The sequence below is a fragment of the Schistocerca serialis genome, chromosome 7 (genome assembly GCF_023864345.2).
Source record: "Schistocerca serialis cubense isolate TAMUIC-IGC-003099 chromosome 7, iqSchSeri2.2, whole genome shotgun sequence".
Lineage (NCBI taxonomy): Eukaryota > Metazoa > Arthropoda > Insecta > Orthoptera > Acrididae > Schistocerca > Schistocerca serialis.
Genome location: NC_064644.1, coordinates 84668122 through 84688556, shown reverse-complemented (window position 1 = coordinate 84688556; position 20435 = coordinate 84668122). Strand labels below are relative to the sequence as shown.

Genomic DNA, 20435 nt, shown 5'->3' with positions numbered 1-20435 from the left:
CCGAGACTCGAACTCGGGACCGTTGCCTTTCGCGGGCAAGTGCTCTTCCAACTGAGCTACCGAAGCACGACTCACGGCCGGTACTCACAGCTTTACTTCTGCCAGTACCTCGTCTCCTACCTTGCCGCGAAAGGCAAAGGTCCCGAGTTCGAGCCTCGGTCGGGCACACAGCTTTAATCTGCCAGGAAGTTTCATATCAGCGCACACTCCGCTGCAGAGTGAAAATCTCATTCTCGGGTTCTTTGGGTTCCTCGCAATTCAGAAGTTTGTTAAATGTCTTTGCCATGATTTCTGCATTTTCCTTGTTATTGTGTGTCAGTCTTCCATCTTTATCTTTCAGTATCATTGTAGGGGCCTCATATTGTTGTAATTGTTTCCCAAAGATTTTATAGTAGTTCCTGGAGTTGGTTTTATGATAATTACATTCTATAGAGTTTATAGTATCTTTATGAAATCCTCTCTTGATTCTTATAATATTTTGTGTGAACTTTTTTCTTTCATTTTTTAGGTTGATGGCATTTTCTTCAGTTTCATGTGTTTGAAACTTTAACCATGCTTGGTGTCTATCTTCATGGAATTTGTCACATTCTGATGTCCACCATGCATGTTTCCTTCGTGGGTTCAAGGGAGCTAGATTCTCCGTTTCTTTTTTTAAGATTAGGCACTAGTTGTTCTAGAGCATCTGTTAATTTGATGGTTTGTGTTATTTGTTGGTATTTATTATTTTTAATTAGCTGATGTGGGTCAAACCTCCTTTTTATTTTATTAGTTTTTCCGGTCCTCTTCTTTATCGGAGTGAATTTGATTTTAATTTTAACTATATAATGGTCTGAGCCTGTGTCTACTCCTCTCAGTACTTAAACATTGTGGATCTCCTTATGAAAATTTTTGTCCATACAGACATGGTCTAGCTGCCACTCCCCCTTCCTCCAGTTTGGATGTTTCCATGTTTTAAGTTTACTTGGCTTCCTATTAAAGTATCTTGATTTAGATATAAGGTTGTGTTCTCTGCAGAGTTCTACAAGTCTTTGACCGTTTTTGTTCGTAAATTTATGTGTACTCCATTTTCCAATCATATCTTTATATTTCCTTTCTTTTCCCAACTGAGGATTGAAATCTGCCAATAAGACTTTTACATTATTTTTATTTACTCTGTTCACAGTTTGTTCTAGAAGGTCCCAAAATTTATCTACCTCTTCCTTTGTTTTTGTTAGACAATTTTTTTCATTTGTTGGGGCATGAGCATTTATTATTGTATAGGTTTTATTCATTGTTTTAAAGCTTAGAGTCTCAGTTCTTGGTGATACTGCTTGGAAATCCGTTACTGAATCTATTACTTTTTATGTTTACTAAAAACCCTGTTCCAAACTGGGGACATTGTTTCATTGCCCTCAGTCCTGGTTTCCCATTATAAATTCTGAATCCTTGTGATTCGAATGGGTCCTCTGTGGTGTTTTCCATTTCTTGAATCCCTGTTATAAAAATTTTTTGTTTATTTAGTTCATCTGTGAGCTCCTTGAGTTTTCCGGTCTGTAGTAGTGAGTTTATGTTGTGTGTTGCTATATAATTTATTTCCTCATGTTTAATCTTCTTTTTGTGTTTTAGTGCGCATTTTGATGGTTGCAAACGCTCCGATTCGTTGCTGTCTTCTAGTTGACTACCCACCGAATCCGATGTAGCCTTTTCCTGCCTTTTTGAGCAGGACGGTGGAATCTTTTTCCTAAAGGACCTTTCCATTTTTGACTTTCGAAGGTTGTCAACCTTAGTTGGCGCAAGCTCCGATTTACAACTACGGTTGTTAACCGCAGAGGGTGTGTTTGGTCCGTAGCACGGTGTATTAAAAATGTATTCAAGGCTTCTGTAGCTTTTATTGAAAATTAATTTTAAGAAAAGGAAAATACAAGGGAAGATAGTAATAAGATCGTCTTGCAAGTGTCACATGCTAAAGTAATTCAGCTGTGCTTTGTAACGTAATGAGCTGATAATGACGTCCATGCGACATGAAAAATAAAAAGAAACTCATCATGCAAATATGATAGTGAAGTGTGACTTGGTAGCGTAACTCAGTTACGCTTCGTAGAGTAATGAGAATAGTAGTAACGTGTTCCGGTCTTCTGTTGCTCGGTACTCTACCGAGCGCGAAGAAACAGAAACAATGAGCAAGTAAGGAAAGTGAGAAAAATGGCGTGTAAGTCTAGTTTTGTAGTGGAACTTGCTAATGTATTTCAGTTAGGTTTTGCAACGTAGTGAGTCAACAGGAACGTACTCCAGTCTTCCATTGCTCGGCCGCCTATGCGACAGGAAGGAACAAAAACAAACAGGGGAGGGAGGAGCTGACGGAGGAGGCGGCGCAATAAATCGTATTCTCACGCGCGCCTCTGACGTGTGCGGCCGTACCTGGCAGGTTTCCCACGGCCTGGGGCGAGCAGATGTCTGCCACTTCCTTCCGCCGCATACCTGCCGCCAGCATCCACTGTACGTAGCTGCACGGCGTCCCTGGGAATTTCGGCTGCACCCTTCCAGAGAATGAAACCTCCCCCAGCGGTCGATGCAAGGGGGCGTGCGAAAACGGAGGCGTTCGTCAGAATCCTCGCCGGTTCTCACACTCTTGAAATCATCACCCTTTGCAGACCGTTCCCAGATACGATTCCAGAAGCTTGCGAGCTGAAACATCCGCCTCCTATCCTCTGGAGAACGTACATATTAAATAACCTACCGTGAATTTATTAGCTTTTATACACGGTGCTCAAAACGAGACTTGCCATAATAGGCACTTCGCAGATCAATTATTCATGAACGGAAGTATATACAGGGTGAGTCGCGTAAGACTTAACACCCCCTTTATTCCGGGGGCGATTGCACGTATCGACAAGCGGTGTTCGGCGAATCATAGCCACTATGGGGCACACACTTTGATTCATGCACAATAATCACAACGTTTATATTGTCCGAGATAATGAGGCAAGTACATGTTTTTTAAATGGGGCGCCATACTTTTTTTACCATCATTCGAAGGCTCTGGAAAAGACGCGTATAGTGATGTACGGCATGTTGCTATTGCGATTCAAACTTTGCTTAAAAGAGGGCGGATGAGGATTTACCTACATAGTGTAGGCCGTGCATGCTGCATAGAGCACGGCAACTCGGCCCGTGGGTCGCGCGAGGCGTGTTTACAGTCTGCAGCCGCTTCCGACCGCCTCGATCTTCAATCGTACAATATTTCCCAGCGTCTTTTAAGCGAAGTTTGGATCACAATAGCAACATGCATTACATCACTATATGCGTCTTTTCTAGAGCGTTCGAATGATGGTAAAAAAAAGTATAGCTTCCCATTTAAAAAACATGTACTGGCCTCATTATCTCGGTCAATATAAACGTTGTGATTATTGTGCATGAATCAAAGTGTGTGCCCCATAGTGGCTATGATTCGCCGAACACCGCTTGTCGATACGTGCAATCGCCCCCGGAATAATGGAATAATGGGGGTGTTACGTCTTAGGCGAGTCACCCTATACCGGGTGATCAAAAAGTCGGTATAAATTTGAGAACTTAATAAACCACGGAATAATGTAGATAGAGAGGTAAAAATTGACACACATGCTTGGAATGACATGGGGTTTTATTAGAACCAAAAAAAAACACCCCATATTGCTAGACGCGTGAAAGTTCTCTTGCGCGCGTCGTTTGGTGATGGTCGTGTGCTCAGCCGCCACTTTCGTCATGCTTGGCCTCCCAGGTCGCCAGACCTCAGTCCGTGCGATTATTGGCTTCGGGGTTACCTGAAGTCGCAAGTGTATCGTGATCGACCGACATCTCTAGGGATGCTGAAAGACAACATCCGACGCCAATGCCTCACCATAACTCCGGACATGCTTTATAGTGCTGTTCACAACATTATTCCTCGACTACAGCTATTGTTGGGGAAAGGTGGTGGACATATTGAGCATTTCCAGTAAAGAACATCATCTTTGCTTTGTCTTATTTTGTTACGCTAATTATTGCTATTCTGATCAGATGAAGCGTCATCTGTCGGACATTTTTTGAACATTTGTATTTTTTTGGTTCTAATAAAACCCCATGTCATTCCAAGCGTATGTGTCAATTTGTACCTCTGTATCTACATTATTCCGTGATTTATTCAGTTTTCAGAGAGAGAGAGAGAGACCAGGTGGTTACAATTAAAGTACAATTACTTACGGACGTCTCAGTGTGGGCTGTAGTTGTCGTGTAGGAGAGAAACTTGATAGCTAGGCTAATGCGTTAGTGCAGAAACCATTTACGCTGGAAAAAAACGTGTTTCACTTTTGGCCACCAGCTGCAAATCTGGCGCTGTACACTGTTTATACGTATGACGGCATGATACCCACGCTCTCATTTGTTCACGTGAGTGAACAGTATGGCTATCCAGTATGGCTATCGAGAATAGAGACCGTGTGCTGTTAGTGTGTTTCATGTGAACGGCACTAATTACAGTGCTGCATTGAGAGAGTATCGCCGACTGAAAGGTCTGAAGAGCGACTAGATGTCATTAAATGAATTAAAGAAGTTGATAGTGGAATTGGAAAACACGGGTGCGCTTGGTGTGGCACGTGGAAGGAAAACGTCCTGTCCGGGTTGATGTTACGGACGAGGTTGCTGCTGCTGTAACCGACCCTGCAGCACGAGCCCCGGCCAGTGCTGGCGCTCGTGCAGTGTCGCGAGCATTGTCCACCCAACGGTCAACAGTACGGAAAGTTTGGCGCTGTATTTTACTCACGTAGTTTTACAAGCTCCAGATGTTGCAGCAACTGAAACATCACGATCAGTGGCAACGTTCTAAATTTACTCCTCCGTTTCTGGCACGAATCGAAGTTGATGACATGTGGCCGGATAATATTCTGTAGAGTGACGAGGCACATTTTGCACTACAGGTGCAGTGAACACACAGAAGTGTCGAGTTTTGGATACTGTTAAACCGTGCGCTGTGTACCAAGAGCCACACGTGTGTCTGTGTGGTGTACATTCACAAGCGCCTTTATTCTCTGTCCGTTCTTCTTTGAAGAGAATCCACCCAGGGGGCTTGTCAGGTGCATCGTGACATCTGCACGTTATCGAGACCTCCTTGTACAGCATGTGATGCCTGCTTTGGAAGAGTGCACTTGTGTAAACTACTGTTTCCATGGAAAGTCGGGTAACATCTCGTGTCGCTCGTCCAGTAGAAGACCTTCTCAATGCAACCTTCGAGCAACGGCCTTCCCGCAGTGGATACATCGGTTCCCGTCAGATCACCGAAGTTAAGAACTGTCGGGCGTGGCCGGCACTTGGGTGGGTGACCATCCGGGCCGCCATGCGCTGTTGCCATTTTTCGGGGTGCACTCAGCTTCGTGATGCCACCTGAGGAGCTACTCGACCGAATAGTAGCGGCTCCGGTCAAAGAAAACCATCATAACGACTGGGAGTGCTGTGTACTGACCACACGCCCCACCTATCCGCATCCTCATCTGAGGATGACACGGCGGTCGGATGGTCCCGATGGGCCACTTGTGGCCTGAAGACAGAGTGCTTAATGCAACCTTCCACGTGTTACCTCAGAAGTTTTCAAGATGAATGGCCTGCACTGTCACATCTGAACCCGTGGGATTTTTGACCCTGGGGAGATCTAAACGAACGTCTTTACCAGTCACACGTTCCGTGTTTGTCTGATCTGAAGACCGTGCAGGTGAACACGTTGCTCAGACCGGAACTGCTGCGACCAACTGTTTTACGGATCTCGTCCACTTCTCCGGTGCTCATGTCGAACAAATTGTTTTAGCAGTGGTACGTAATAAAATCATTATTATGCCTTTCTCATTTGTTTGAACTCTACTGTCCAAGTCCAATTCCTAATCCATTACACACAGAAACATTTCTATACGTCTTTCTGACATTCAAAGCGCCAGATTTGCACCTGGTAGCCAAAATTGGAACTATGTTTTTCCACCGTAAAGCGGTTCCGCATTAAATCATTAGCATATCTACCAATTTCCGCTCCCGTAAGATAATTACAGGCCACAGTGGAAGTCCGTGAGTACCTGTACTTCGATTATAACCACTGGGTAAAATACACAAAACCGCCCCTGCGACGTAAGATGCACAGTAAGCAGAGGACTAACAGGGGTGCGTGAATGGGTGATAACACATACCTACTTTTTGCACTGTGTACTGGAAGTCAACCCACACACACTCGACGTAGCCGCGCTGGGTAGTGGCACGGTCTGAGGTGTCACGGTCCACGCGGCTCCCCCCCGTCGGAGGTTCGAGTCCTCCCTCGGGCATGGGTGTGTGTGTCGTCCTTAGCGTAAGTTAGTTTACGTTACATTAAGTTGGGTGTGAGCTTAGGGACCGATGACCGCAGCAGTTTCGTCCCATACGACCTTACCACAAATTTCCAAAACACTCGATATGTTAATCTTATCCGTTGTGAGTTAATAATAGGGCGTTTGTGGTAATTCGTTGTCGGATTAAGAGATAACATGTTTCCAGCTCGAGAAGGAGATAGTTGAAGAAAAAACTATAATAAAGTTTGTTAGAAAACTGTGTAACACTGTAGATTATGTATAGTGATGAGGTCAGTCCAGGTGCCTGCAGCCGCACAGCAGAAATAGAGGTGGCCTTACTGAGAGAGCTCAACTCCGAGAGGCAGCGGCGTCACGAAGTGCAAAAAGCAGCTAATTAGCAGGCGAAACTAATAATTCCATCGAGTGCAGAAACACTTTCTTTAACGAAACTTGAAACTTCCTGGCAGATTAAAACTGTGTGCCCGACCGAGACTCGAACTCGGGACCTTTGCCTTTCGCGGGCAAGTGCTCTACCAACTGAGCTACCGAAGCACGACTCACGCCCGGTTCTCACAGCTTCACTTCTGCCAGTACCTCGTCTCCTACCTTCCAAACTTTACAGTTCTCCTTACAGAAGGTCCCGAGTTCGAGTCTCGGTCGGGCAGGAAGATTCATATCAGCGCACACTCCGCTGCAGAGTGAAAATCTGATTCTGGAAACTTTCTTTAACTATTGCGACCGTGCGGTTATAGGTGCTTCAGTCTGGAACCGCGTGACCGCTGCGGTCGCAGGTTCGAATCCTGCCTCGGGCATGGATGGGTGCGATGTCCTTGGGTTAGCTAGGTTTAAGTAGTTCTAAGTTCTAGGGGACTGATGACCACAGATGTTAAGTCCTATAGCCCCCAGAGCCATTTGAACCATTTTTTTTAACTATTGCGTTGTATCTTAATTGTGACTAGGCTTGGTGAGAACTGTTTTGTACGTAATAAAATAACAAGTCCAGAGCGAGAAGTGTGTGATTGTAAGATTTTGGCGAATTTAACATTGATTAACAAGTCATCATAAAGAATTTTGGAACTCATGGTATTATTGACCGGTGTATAGATACCTATAAATCTTAGCAGTACGTATGAAGGGGTGAAACGATTAAAAAAAAAAGTCAGGAAGATTTAAAATTGGTAAGGGGGCGTTGAAGAAGGAGATGATTGCACTGAGTCACAGCGGGATAAAAGTTGGCCAAGTGCGACTAGGATTCGTACACTAAGGGTTCCGTACAATATGCATACATATAATGAGGCGCCAAAGAAACTGGTATAGGCATGCGTATTCAAACACAGAAAAGTTCTGTGTTGCCGTTATATCCTCGCGGCGGCGCATATGGATGCCGACCGCACTTCGCGTTGCCAAACTGATTTCTGCTATTATTGTCGTCGTCGTCGTTGTTGTTGTCGTTACAACGATCGTTAAACCCTACATTTTTCGGTGGACCCGATTGGTTTCTGTTACACTCATTTGACTTTTGACTACTCTCGTAAATGAGATCAATCGAATCCACGACCTTGGTAAAGTATTCTAGGTAATAAGTTGGCACGGTTATCAGTTCCTGACGAATGTTATACGGCAAACGAGTCTTTAGTATTCTCAAAACACCGACATGCGAAATCGGATTGCTCCAGTATCTCGTCTTGTTCAAGTATCTTTCGAAATACCGGCGCAGTCGATCTTGTTTTACGTTAAATGACTGCAGGTCAAGCCGGCCGTTGTGACCGAGCGGTTCTAGGCGCTTCAGTCCGGAACCGCGCGACCGCTACGGTTCGGATCCTGCTTCGCGCATGGATGTGTGTGATGTCCTTAGATTAGTTAGGTTGAAGGAGTTCTAAGTTCATTTGAACCATTTTTGAACTGTGGGTCAAAAACTTTCATTCGTAGTTTTTCCAGAATCCCTGCAACAAGTATTTCTCTAGGAAGGTCTGTTCAAATTCCTCATATGTTCGATAATGATCTGCCTCTTCGGCTGCCCACAACCGCACATCACCTCGTATGAAACCAACATCGAACTGAACCTTTTGCATTTCGGACCAATGCCGAGGTAAAATATTTCTAAAAGCTCTCACAAAGACAATAGCGTGTGTTTTCTTGGATTCTTGTGTGAAGTCTGGAATTTGTCTGAGTTTCTTTTTATTAGACCCTCGTCTACTATGACTGACGATAGGTCAGGCATTACGTCATCAGACTGCGACGTCGCCCTACGCCTTTTCGGAGGCGGCAGTTCTGCTTATGGTGACAATAGCATATGCATTTAATTGTTTGCGTCCTGTTCTTCTTCGCTTTTGTCATAATCTTTGGCGTACTTTTCAGTTACGGTAGACTCGAAGTCAAAGGCACCGGCCTCAGCTCTCTCATTTAATCTTTTTACATCTTTATTAATATATTCGTACTCGATTTTCAAACAAGTGTGTCCTAAAGTCAAAAATCTTACGTCTTTCCTGAGTTTTTGTACATCATCCTTAATTTTCCCAAACAGGCTTCGTTTCAGATGCGTGTGTCTGAATTGTTGTGGCGACTTGAGCTAAGCTTTCACGTGCGCTTTGTAAACATAGTGCGCCGTTGCAACTTCCTCAACCTGACGTGCACATTGATTTCATCTTTACTCAAAAAAATGGTTCAAATGGCTCTGAGCACTATGGGACTTAACATCTTAGGTCATCAGTCCCCTAGAACTTAGAACTACTTAAACCTAACTAACCTAAGGACATCACACACATCCATGCCCGAGGCAGGATTCGAACCTGCGACCGTAGCAGTCCATCTTTACTCATACTAGGAATTTTTTTGTCTAGCTGATTATACATATTAGTAAATTTTGTCTCTAATTTATTGGTTGCATCTGTTCATTTGTATTCATTTCTTAAAGTATTGTTCAATGGTTGATACCTGCGAATGATGATTGTCTAATGTGCTTATAGCCTAAATATGTGTGTGTCCTTTCCGTTCATTCAAAATCGACCTTGGAAAGCTTCCTACGTCTGTTGCATTGTTTCTACCCAAATTATTTTGAAAATACATTACCTACTGAAGACTGTGAATTAACCTCATCGACTGTAATTTGGTCTAACGTTCTATCCATTCACTGCAGTTGAGATCAGTTGTATATTGTTTTCAATTGTAACATTTTCATCCTGTCGCAATGTATTGTCATTTTCATTATCTAATATGTATTTTCGGGAACACTGCCGTTAGTATTAATTTTCTCACTGACAATTGATTCCATTTTTACTGACAATTAAAGGTAGACACTGTAATAGTTTCCCATTATTGCCACTGTTCCGTATATGTAAATCTTTACTATTGCAACGAAAAATCAACTCTACCATAAATAGTGTTGCTTGCAAAAAAGGTTTTAAGCTTGGTAATGACCAGAATATTGCAACGAAATTGCTTTTGCGTGCTATGATCAATGGAATATTTTTGATCCTACCTTTGGTTGACATATTTCGCCTCACGTTCTGTTAAGTTCAATTACTTGTCTGTGGTGAAAATTTTCTTCAGTTTCCATAAGTCTAATTGCTAGATCTGGTCTCTGTTCGATTTCCGGTGTATTATATTCTATTTTTACTACTGGCTGAATAATAAGTTAGAGATTTTGAATTGAAAATTTTTTATGACCTTTAACTGCGAAGTCATAAATGGAAGTCAATGAAATGCTTTTACGGCTGGCTGCCGAACAGACACATTCAAACATATCTAGAATACATTTCCTAGGAAATTTAATAGTACATGTTCCCAGTTGGATTTTCTTCTCAGCGGAAAACTTTACCTCTTCTTTCTGCTGCCATCGTCGTCTCGAATTAGCCACCGTAGAAGTTGCTAATTGTTGACTTTGTCGCCTAACAAAAGAAACTCATATTTCGATGCGGTGAGATGAACTGTTTGTCAAATAAATAGACAGGCAATGTATTTTATTTGACGTTATTTATATTAACCCAAAATCCAATATTATTAAGAAAACTGTTACAATAGGAGAAGAATTCTTCAAGACACACCATAGACTCCTCTCTTTCTGCGATTTAAAAAAAAAGTGACAGTCACCTCTCTCTCATCTAACAGCACGGCTGCTGCAGCACGCCGGCGGGGTGGCCGAGCGGTTCTAGGCCCTTCAGTCTGGAACCGCGTGACCGCTACGACCGAGGGTTCGAATCCTGCCTCGGGCATGCATGTGTGTGATGTCCTTAGGTTAGTTAGGTTTAAGTAGTTCTAAGTTCTTGGGGACTGATGACCTCAGATGTTAAGTCCCATAGTGCTCAGAGCCATTTCAACTTTTTTTTTTTTTTTTTGCTGCAGCATGTCGCTTCCTACGTATACCTCTCTGCAAACGTCTAGCAAGGGCCGTTAAAGGGACAGAATTCCATAGAAAGGCAAAAAAGCCACTACCAAACTAAAGTAAATTGGAAAACCTTCTGCCATGTTTCCAGAAGTCAAAAGAAACGAGTGTGATACAGGACTGAGGCAGATAATGTGTGAAATAGCTACGAAATAAGATCCAGCTGTAAATATTTAGGAGTTACAGCCAGAAGCCAATTTCCTTTAATTATTACTGACGAACACTTGCAGCGAAATGCAGGAAGATCTGCAGCAGATAGGCACTTGGTGCAGGGAGTGGCAACTGACCCTTAACATAAACAAATGCAATGTATTGCGAATACATAGAAAGAAGGATCCTTTATTGTATGATTACATGATAGCGGAACAAACACTGGTAGCAGTTGGTTCTGTAAAATATCTGGGAGTATGCGTACGGAACGATTTGAAGTGGAATAATCATATAAAATTAATTGTTGGTAAGGCGGGTGCCATGTTGAGATTCATTGGGAGAGTCCTTAGAAAATGTAGTCCATCAACATAGGAGGGGGCTTACAAAACACTCGTTCGACCTATACTTGAGTATTGTTCATCAGTGTGGGATCCGTACCAGGTCGGGTTGACAGAGGAGATAGAGAAGATCCAAAGAAGAGAGGCGCGTTTCGTCACTGGGTTATTTGGTAAGCGTGATAGCGTTACGAAAATGTTTAGCAAACTCAAGTGGCAGACTCTGCAAGAGAGGCGCTCTGCATCGCGGTGTAGCTTGCTGTCCAGGTTTCGAGAGGCTGCGTTTCTGGATGAGGTATCGAATATATTGCTTCCCCCTACTTATACCTCCCGAGGAGATCACGAATGTAAAATTATAGAGATTCTAGCACGCACGGAGGCCTTCCGGCAATCGTTCTTCCCGCGAACCGTGCGCGATTGGGACAGGAAAGGGAGGTAATGACAGTGGCACGTAAAGTGCCCTCCGCCACACACCTTTGCGTGGCTTGCGGAGTATAAATGTAGATGTAGATGTAGATTTAGCTGTACGCCGTCTTTCGGCAGTTAGAGTTAGTGCACATACGGAAACAGTCCAGTCACTGCCTATCTATTGCGTGATATTCAGAACAAGATGGCATGGTCTGGAAAATTCAATTTAGGACCAGTCGTCGTGTGATTTAATACTCCCTTCGCTATACGTAAGATACATCCGGCACAGATAAATTCCTAAATCAGTTGGAGATGTGTGTAAACCACAATTCCTCTAGAACAGGGCTGAGAGCAAAAGTCTAGAAAAGTTTGCTTTTAAATAAATTGTGTGTAGCATATAGTTAAATTTGTATTTGCATTTGAAATACGTGAAATAAACTATGTATTTCGAGAATCATATACTCACACTGCGAATGACAGATAAAGTACGTTATGACCTAATCCACATGGCCAGTTGAGCATACAACTAAGAGGTTGGCTGATCATAAGTTTATGGAATTAATACGTAAGATACTGCCTACCTAAACTAGCTTTCTCCTGGATCAGTTCCTCATCTGTTATATAGATCCAAACTTCGTAAAATAACTACCCATGTATAAAAGCATACCAAAATTATCACACAGAGTAATCTGCACTTTTTACTTTGCATACAAAGGACTCCTACTATAACATAAAGCTATAATTTAAAAGAGTGACTTTCTGCTCACGGGAAATTTCAGGCATTACTGTCTGTAATCTAAATTTCTGAAGTGAAAGCATACTTCATTTAAAGCTTCTAGATCAACAAAAACAATTATTGGAGTAATACCTATTGCTACTGTCAAAAACCGAATTACTTACTCTACAACACCAACACAAAAAACACATAATTCACCAAAATTTCCATCCAACAACTAAGTTTTCAGTCGCAACAGAAACTTTCGCTGCTGACGTTTCGGATATGTTACAAAGTTTAATGCAAGATTTTGTCAGACCCTCCTTCGTCCCAAAATTCTGGAATATAATATTGCCTAAGGTATATGCCCCGGAGAACTTGGATGAAACAAGCTTTTTGCACCAGTTAACAAATAAATCAATGTACACCAAACACTGTACAGTTACAGAAAACATGTAAAAATGAGCGCAGCAATCTTCAGTTTTTTTTGGAGATGTTTGTGCGCATTTATATTCTGAGTACGATTCTGAAAAGAAATTTAACAATTTGTATAGCTTACAAAACCGTACACGAACTCCATGCCTTTCCGAACAACTCCAGAATGACTTCCCAAAATACGGCGGCTAGCAGTACGGTGTGGCACCACAGGGAGCGCTGAACAAATTGTCACAGTCGCTCTGTGTATTCTCTGCCTCTTTGGTGTTAACAGCAGCGGAACAGTGGCACTTGCAGTGTGGGGTGATTTTTTTTTTTTTTTTGTAATATGTATAGAAGTACAGATTGGCTTCATATACCCGAAGGGCAGACACTACAAGTTACCGTTTATGAATTCTTAATAAATGGTTAACGTATCGATAGTTAAGATGTGGCTATTTGATAGTAGGAGTGGTAATGTATATTTTTTTGGGGGGGGGGGGTAATGAGAGTTCTATGGTGTGAACTGTACGGAGGCCAGCTTCTGGTTAATGAGTCCTGATTGTACATGTGGATCACATGCTGATTTGAATAGTTTTCTACACTACTGGCTATTAAAATTGCTACACCAAGAAGAAATGCAGATGATAAACGGGTATTCATTGGACAAATATATTATACTAGAACTGACATGTGATTACGTTTTCACGCAATTTCGGTGCATAGATCCTGAGAAATCAGTACCCAGAACAACCACCTCTGGCCGTAATAACAGCCTTGATAAGCCTGGGCATTGAGTCAAACAAAGCTTGGATGGCGCGTACAGGTACAGCTGCCCATGCAGCTTCAACACGATACCACAGTTCATCAAGAGTAGTGACTGGCGTATTGTGACGAACCAGTTGCTCGGACACCATTGACCAGACGTTTTCAGTTGGTGAGAGATCTGGAGAATGTGCTGGCCAGGACAGCAGTCGAACATTTACTGTATCCAGAAAGGCGCGTACAGAACCTGCAACATGCGGTCGTGAATTATCCTGCTGAAATGTAGGGTTTCGCCAGGATCGAATGGAGGGTAGAGCCACGGGTCACAGCACATCTGAAATGTAACGACCACTGTTCAAAGTGCCGTCAATGCGAACAAGAGGTGACCGAGACGTGTAACCAATGCCACCCCATACCATCACCCCGGGTGATACGTCAGTATGGCGATGACGAATACACGCTTCCAATGTGCGTTCACCGCGATGTCGTCAAACACGGATGCGACCATCATGATGCTGTAAACAGAACCTGGATTCATCCGAAAAAATGACGTTTTGCCGTCCGTGCACCCAGGTTCGTAGTTGAGTAAACCATCGCAGGCGCTCCTGTCTGTGATGCAGCGTCAAGAGTAACCGCAGCCGTGGTCTCCGAGCTGATAGTCCATGCTGCTGTAAACTTCGTCGAACTGTTCGTGCAGATTGTTGTTGTCTTGGAAACGTCCCCATCTGTTGACTCAGGGATCGAGACGTGGCTGCACGATCCGTTACAGCCATGCGGATAAGATGTCTGTCATCTCGACTGCTAGTGATACGAGGCCATTGGGATCCAGCACAGCGTTCCGTATTACCCTCCTGAACCCACCGATTCCATATTCTGCTAACAGTCATTGGATCTCGACCAACGCGAGCAGCAATGTCACGATACGACAAACGGCAATCGCGATAAGCTACAATCCGACCTGTATCAAAGTCGGAAATGTGATGGTACGCATTTCTCCTCTTTACACGAGGCATCACAACGTTTCACCAGGCAACGCCGGTCAACTGCTGTTTGTGTATGAGAAATCGGCTGGAAACTTTCCTCATGGCAGTACGTTGTAGGTGTCGCCACAGGCGCCAACCTGGTGTGAATGCTCTGAAAAGCTAATCATTTGCATATCACAGCATCTTCTTCCTGTCGGTTAAATTTCGCGTCTGTGGCACGTCATCTTCGTGGTGTAGCTATTTTAATGGCCAGTAGTGTATATTCGAATTAGTGTTCCAGGTTTTCCAAACTCATTTATGGTTGAGTGTTGCAATTATTATTTCGTGTAGTGATTTGATACACTGTGATAGGATCGAGTGTTCGACGTGGAGATTTATAGAATTATGCACTCACTGAGAGAATATTACAGTGCGTTACTGTTGTGAAAATATTAATTGTTTTCACTTTGGGTAACACTAACTCAGTTAGCGACAGTCTGTATTTTGCAGGCAATAGCAACTTTTGGAACGTGATACTTCATTGATCGCACAGTGTTAATTTCGCTCACTCATTGCCAGGATCTTACCTTAAAAGTCGATTGATAATTAGTAGGAACAGTTTACTTACACATCAAAGCTTTTCCGTCACCCGTCACTTACGTGTTATATATATATATATATATATATATATATATATATATATATATATATATATATATATATATATATGTGTGTGTGTGTGTGTGTGTGTGTGTGTGTGTGTGTGTGCGTGTGTGTGTGTGTGTGTGTGCGTGTGTGAGGGCGAGTGACTTTTAAAAGTAGAGGCAGATGGTAGATCGCGATCAGCCGACACCTGAAGTGGCTTAATTTTGCTCCAGTTGTTTAACAGTTACGGTAAAAAGTGGAGATGGCACGTGGGATTTTTGTTTACATTCTCTTTTAAGTATCGGACCGATTGGTTGGGGTTTAGATTGGTTTTTGGTTGGTTTTATTTTTAAAGGGACCAAACCGCGTGGTCATTGGTCCTTGGGTTTAGAGTTTTATGGTTGCTCGTTCACTGTCGTGGACTGCTTTTTTATGTGAAAATAAAATAAATGTATCATGCGTTAAACTGAAATAAAAGTCTGTCTCTCAACTTATCCTATAATAGGAAAGAAAGGAAGTGTAAGATATTTTCTCCTTGAGGAAGGAGAAAGAATCATTTGAAAAAATTACAAAAAGTTACACTAAAGTAAATATTAAAGAATGATTAGTCAGAAACATTCTTTAACAGTAACATTTACCTGTGCGATGTCACGGAACGTCACAGAAGTTGTAGTTAATCAGCAAGCCTTAAATAGCACTAAAAACGGTTCTTGTGTTAGGAAAATACAAAATATTCTAACTTAAAAATAGGAGATAAATAAAAAGATAATAACACTGAACAGTTCTTAAAAGAGAAATATACGAAATAAACACGTAGCAAAGATACTGATTTCAATGCGGGACGGAAAGAAACAAAATAGAGACAATTTGTAGTGAGAAAATTCTACTGCTGACTGAGCGACCGGGTATATTTATGCAATTTTAAATTTATAACATATATAACTGATGAATATTCACTTCGTGACATACAATTGTATCGTAAACAATTACTTATTTGCTAGATATATCAGGCAATAATGTAGCACTGCAGGCAAAAGTCAACAGTTAATTTTGTAATTAACTGTAATACATAATTCGTTTTCACCTCTTTTTAACGTGAAGAGCAAGAATATAGACGAATCCACTGCGTATATATCTTTTAATTATCATTTCCGTAAGAAGGTTTATTTTTTATTCACATAGTTGATGTGAAGGAGGTACACTGAGATTTCGAATTAATTATCATTACTATTATCGTTAATTCCCCATTTAGGAGAGCGTTAAAACACAATCAATTTTCATGGCACTTTTTTGTCTCTTTCTTTTATCTTTCCAAAAAAAACCTCATACATTCACTGTGTTTCTTCTTCCCCTCTTTTGTCCACTTCTTTCCTGGTTTCTTCACTCTTGGTGTTGCAATTTTGTCATAAGATGACATGGTTTGAGACCGTGGCTGTTATTTGAAGACAAATGTTGGTGTTAAGACAGCAACCAGCCACAAATTTACTTTTAGTTCCTTTATTCAAAGGGTGCCGTTACCGGTTTCGAATCGTTATGATTCATCATCAGACGGTTTACGCGCTTTCCTTATAACATGTGGTGAGTTTTTTACAGATTGTCCTAAAATATAAATAATACCTAATTATAAGCACGCCACACACAGATGGTTGCGTTGCAGATTTTCTTTCGTTGGATGTGACTTACGTGAAATGTCGGTTTGGAGTGTTTGTTTTCATAACATTCGCCCAGCAGATGTGAATACATTCCCACTGCATTCTTATTGTTGCACACGTAAATGTACGTGCTTATAATTATGTATTATTTATATTTTAGGACAATTAATCTGTAAAAAACGCACCACATGTTATAAGGAAAGCGTGTAAACCGTCTGAAGATGAATCATAACGATTCGAAACCGGTAACGGTACCCTTTGAATAAGGGAACTGAAAGTAAATTTGTGGCTGGTTCCTGTCCCAACACCAACATTTGTCTCTTGGTGTTCCCTCTAATTTCTGTTTCCTGTATTTTTTCTCTGTATTTTTCTCTGTTTGTTATTTCTTCTCTGGAGAAATTTAGTTTCTTGAGGTCTTCCATGGTTTCCTTTGCCCAGTTAGTTTTCATCGTATTACTCATCACTATGTTAAAAATCTGCTTGATCAGCCTATTTTCGTTCATCCTATAAATGTGCCCATAGAATTTAGCACTTCTTTTTCTGATGTTGTCTGTAATTGTCTCTGTCTGTTTGTACAGTTCTTTTGTCGGTCTTTCTATGCAGATCCCCTGTCTCTGAACTGGCCCATTGATCTTTCTCAGAATTTTCCTGTCTTGCTTTGCCATTTCCTTGATTTTCGTTCTTCCCCTGATTACTGTCGCTTGTGAGGCATACAAGGATTCTAGTAAGACTACTGTTTTGTAATGTCTTAATTTGGCATTAACGGAAATACTTCTTGTGTTGTAATGGTTCCATGTAAGTCTGTAAGCTTTTTGTAGCTTTGCAACTCTTTCTTCATTGGCTGTCGAATTTAGCCCTGTTTTCTGTGTACTCTCTCCCTAGTATTTGAAACTTTCTACTTGTGTTATCTTTCCGTGCTTTGTTACCAATGAGTTTCTGTCTGTGGATTTTGTGTCCATGTACTGGGTTTTTTTATACGAAATTTGTAGTCCTGTTCTGTCTGCGATTTCATGTAGTGTCTCTAGGGTTTCTTTGGCTTCTTTTCTGTTATTTGTTAGGATGGATATATCATTCTCGTTTCTTAATTATTAGATTACCGTAATTACTTAGGGTGAGAATTAAGTTGTATTAATACTACATGTGTCGAGGTTACAACGCCAGTCTTCATTTGCAAAGTTGTCGGTTTAGTTAAATAAATTTTGGAATTTGCCACAGATATTACCTGGTTAGGCTTTTTTATGCCGGATTTAATTTTAATCTTAGCATCTATCCTGAACTCATGATTTCACGCGTGCAAACGAAGTGTGCTAGAAAACTGCAATTTCTGATCGCTAGCGTGTGTGTGTGTGTTTGAGATTTACGGGCGCTAAACAGCGGGGTCATCAGCGCCCAAACGCATAAAAACAGGAACGCATGCAGTGAAGGGACTAAGACGAACAGCGAACAAGGGGAACAGCTAAAAGACACAGACCTGACGCAGTTCCAAATCCTCACGTACAGAGGCAAAACAAGAGGAGAAAGAGTGCACTTAAAGAGGTAAGGAAACACAAGGAAGGGAGGACAGAAACCAAAGGGAAACAAGGAGGTATTCGTGACTGGCGGACCTCTTACCTAAAATCTGGGTGAGCCAGTCATCCAGCAGCACATTAAAACCCTCTCCCTAAAATCCGTGGCAACAAATTGGACAGGACACAAAACCGTAAAACCTTCACCACGGACGATGCGTCGTCTTTCAAAATAGAGGGCAAATCCGGTGGCAAAGAAACCACCACCCTCTGGTCAGAGAATAAAAAACAATCAAGTAAAATGTGGCGGACAGTAATCTGGACGCCACAAGCACTGCAGATTGGGGGATCCTCCCGCCGGAGTAAAAAACCATGTGTGAAGGGACTGTGCCCGATGCGGAGGCGAGTGAGGAGAACCTCATCCCGCCTGCATGACTGGGAGGAAGTACGCCATGGCCGCGTGGTGGCCTTCACCAGACGCAGCTTATTTTCACCGACTGCCAGCCACTCCTCTGATCGCTAGCAAACCAGATGCTTTGACGTAGCGTTTGCACGACGTTAATAATTTGTTCATCAAATAATTTCGAGCTGTAACGGAGTAATCTTCGACGAATAATCAGGGTTTTCGTACACATTTATAATTCCGTTGAGCGTAGTAGGTATTAGCTCTTGGTAACGCAGTGTAAGGAATAATGTAAACTGATATCTATCTTGTATGACTCACTACAACTGAAATCACATTGTTTCCTTTTAAGTAAGACATTGTAAGATACGCCAATCGTCGTTAGATCGCACTTGTTACAGATCAACACAAGGAAGCCACGATAATTACCACACAGATACAGAAGGGTTGTTCCGCCATAGTGCAATATCCTTGCCTGTTACGCAGTCATTCATACGCTGCGTTCAGCTGTGAGGTCGGACTAAACTTTGCAGTGCGAGTAACACAACACAATTCTGGAGAGGTTGGTACGTCACCAAAAAAAGTACGAGTAAGAAGCTAATCTGATAAAATTTTAATGTATTGTTGTGGCCCTATGTCCTCCAACTTGTTTGGTGTATGTCAGTATTGTACATACGCAGACCTAAAAGTAACAATCATCAGAATTCACGGTGATTATACGATTGACGCTAGATCCAGTTGAAAAAACACTTCTGCCTTTACCGAAATAGCGACTCGTTTATAAAAATGCAATAACACTGCTGCTGCCACGCGGGACTTGGAAACGAATCGTCAGGACGGTACTGAATCCTCTTGCCAAGAAATTACACAATATTCTGCAAGACGCAAAATAATATACCGCCCCACAGTCACGATCAAAAGGTAATCAATGACGATCTAATTACATCACCGAGAAAGTGCACAACTAGATAATGAACACTGTCCAACTTTCCGATAGTAAGGTGACAGAAGACTTTACGACACGACATTAGCTTTCTTCATTTACACTACGAATGTCTGTGGTTGGCGGTACTGTCGTCATCAAAACAACTTCAAAACACCAGTTACGAGGTTAAGTAAAAAATTATCCGCTTTCCGTGCGACCGCTACGGTCGCAGGTTCGAATCCTGCCTCGGGCATGGATGTGTGTCATGTCCTTAGTTAGGTTTAAGTAGTTCTAAGTTCTAGGGGACTGATGACCTCAGAAGTTAAGTCCCACAGTGCCCAGAGCCATTTGAACCATTATCCGCAGTGAAGCAATACCTTTTATTGCAATACAAACAGGACAGGCACGGTAAGATCATTATTCAGCACAATCCCCTTGGTTTTCAACGCACGTGCTCCACTGTTGCACAAGTTTCCCGATGCCCTCAAAAAAAGAATGTTTTCGGCTGAGCAGCAAGCTACGCACGCACTATGTCCTTGTCTTGAATTTCGGTGAATCGGCAGCCCCTTAAGGACAGACGTAGGGCAAAATGAATTCTTGTACTTAAATATATATATCGCCAAATATATTACAGCTAAAATAGTAAAACTCTATGTACAACATAATGTTTGATATTCTGTACAGTTTTTGCTTGAAAATGCGCATCGATGTATATTTTATAAGGAAATGAATTTTTAATTAGCATTGTTCCTATAATGTACCTTTTCTCTTAAAATAATCAAGCAATAAAACTGGAATTTCACAGTTTGCATAAGACGCTAATAAAACGTGTAGATCTGATTTTTGTTTAAGATCATACTTGCTTTGAAGTCAATTTTT

At 42.0% G+C, this 20435-nt stretch overlaps 1 pseudogene; it reads left to right on the top strand.

Annotated features, from left to right (window-relative positions):
• The first annotated feature begins 5222 nt into the window (after positions 1 to 5222).
• LOC126413611 (5S ribosomal RNA) lies at positions 5223 to 5340 on the top strand (annotated as a pseudogene).
• Positions 5341 to 20435: the final 15095 nt, after the last annotated feature.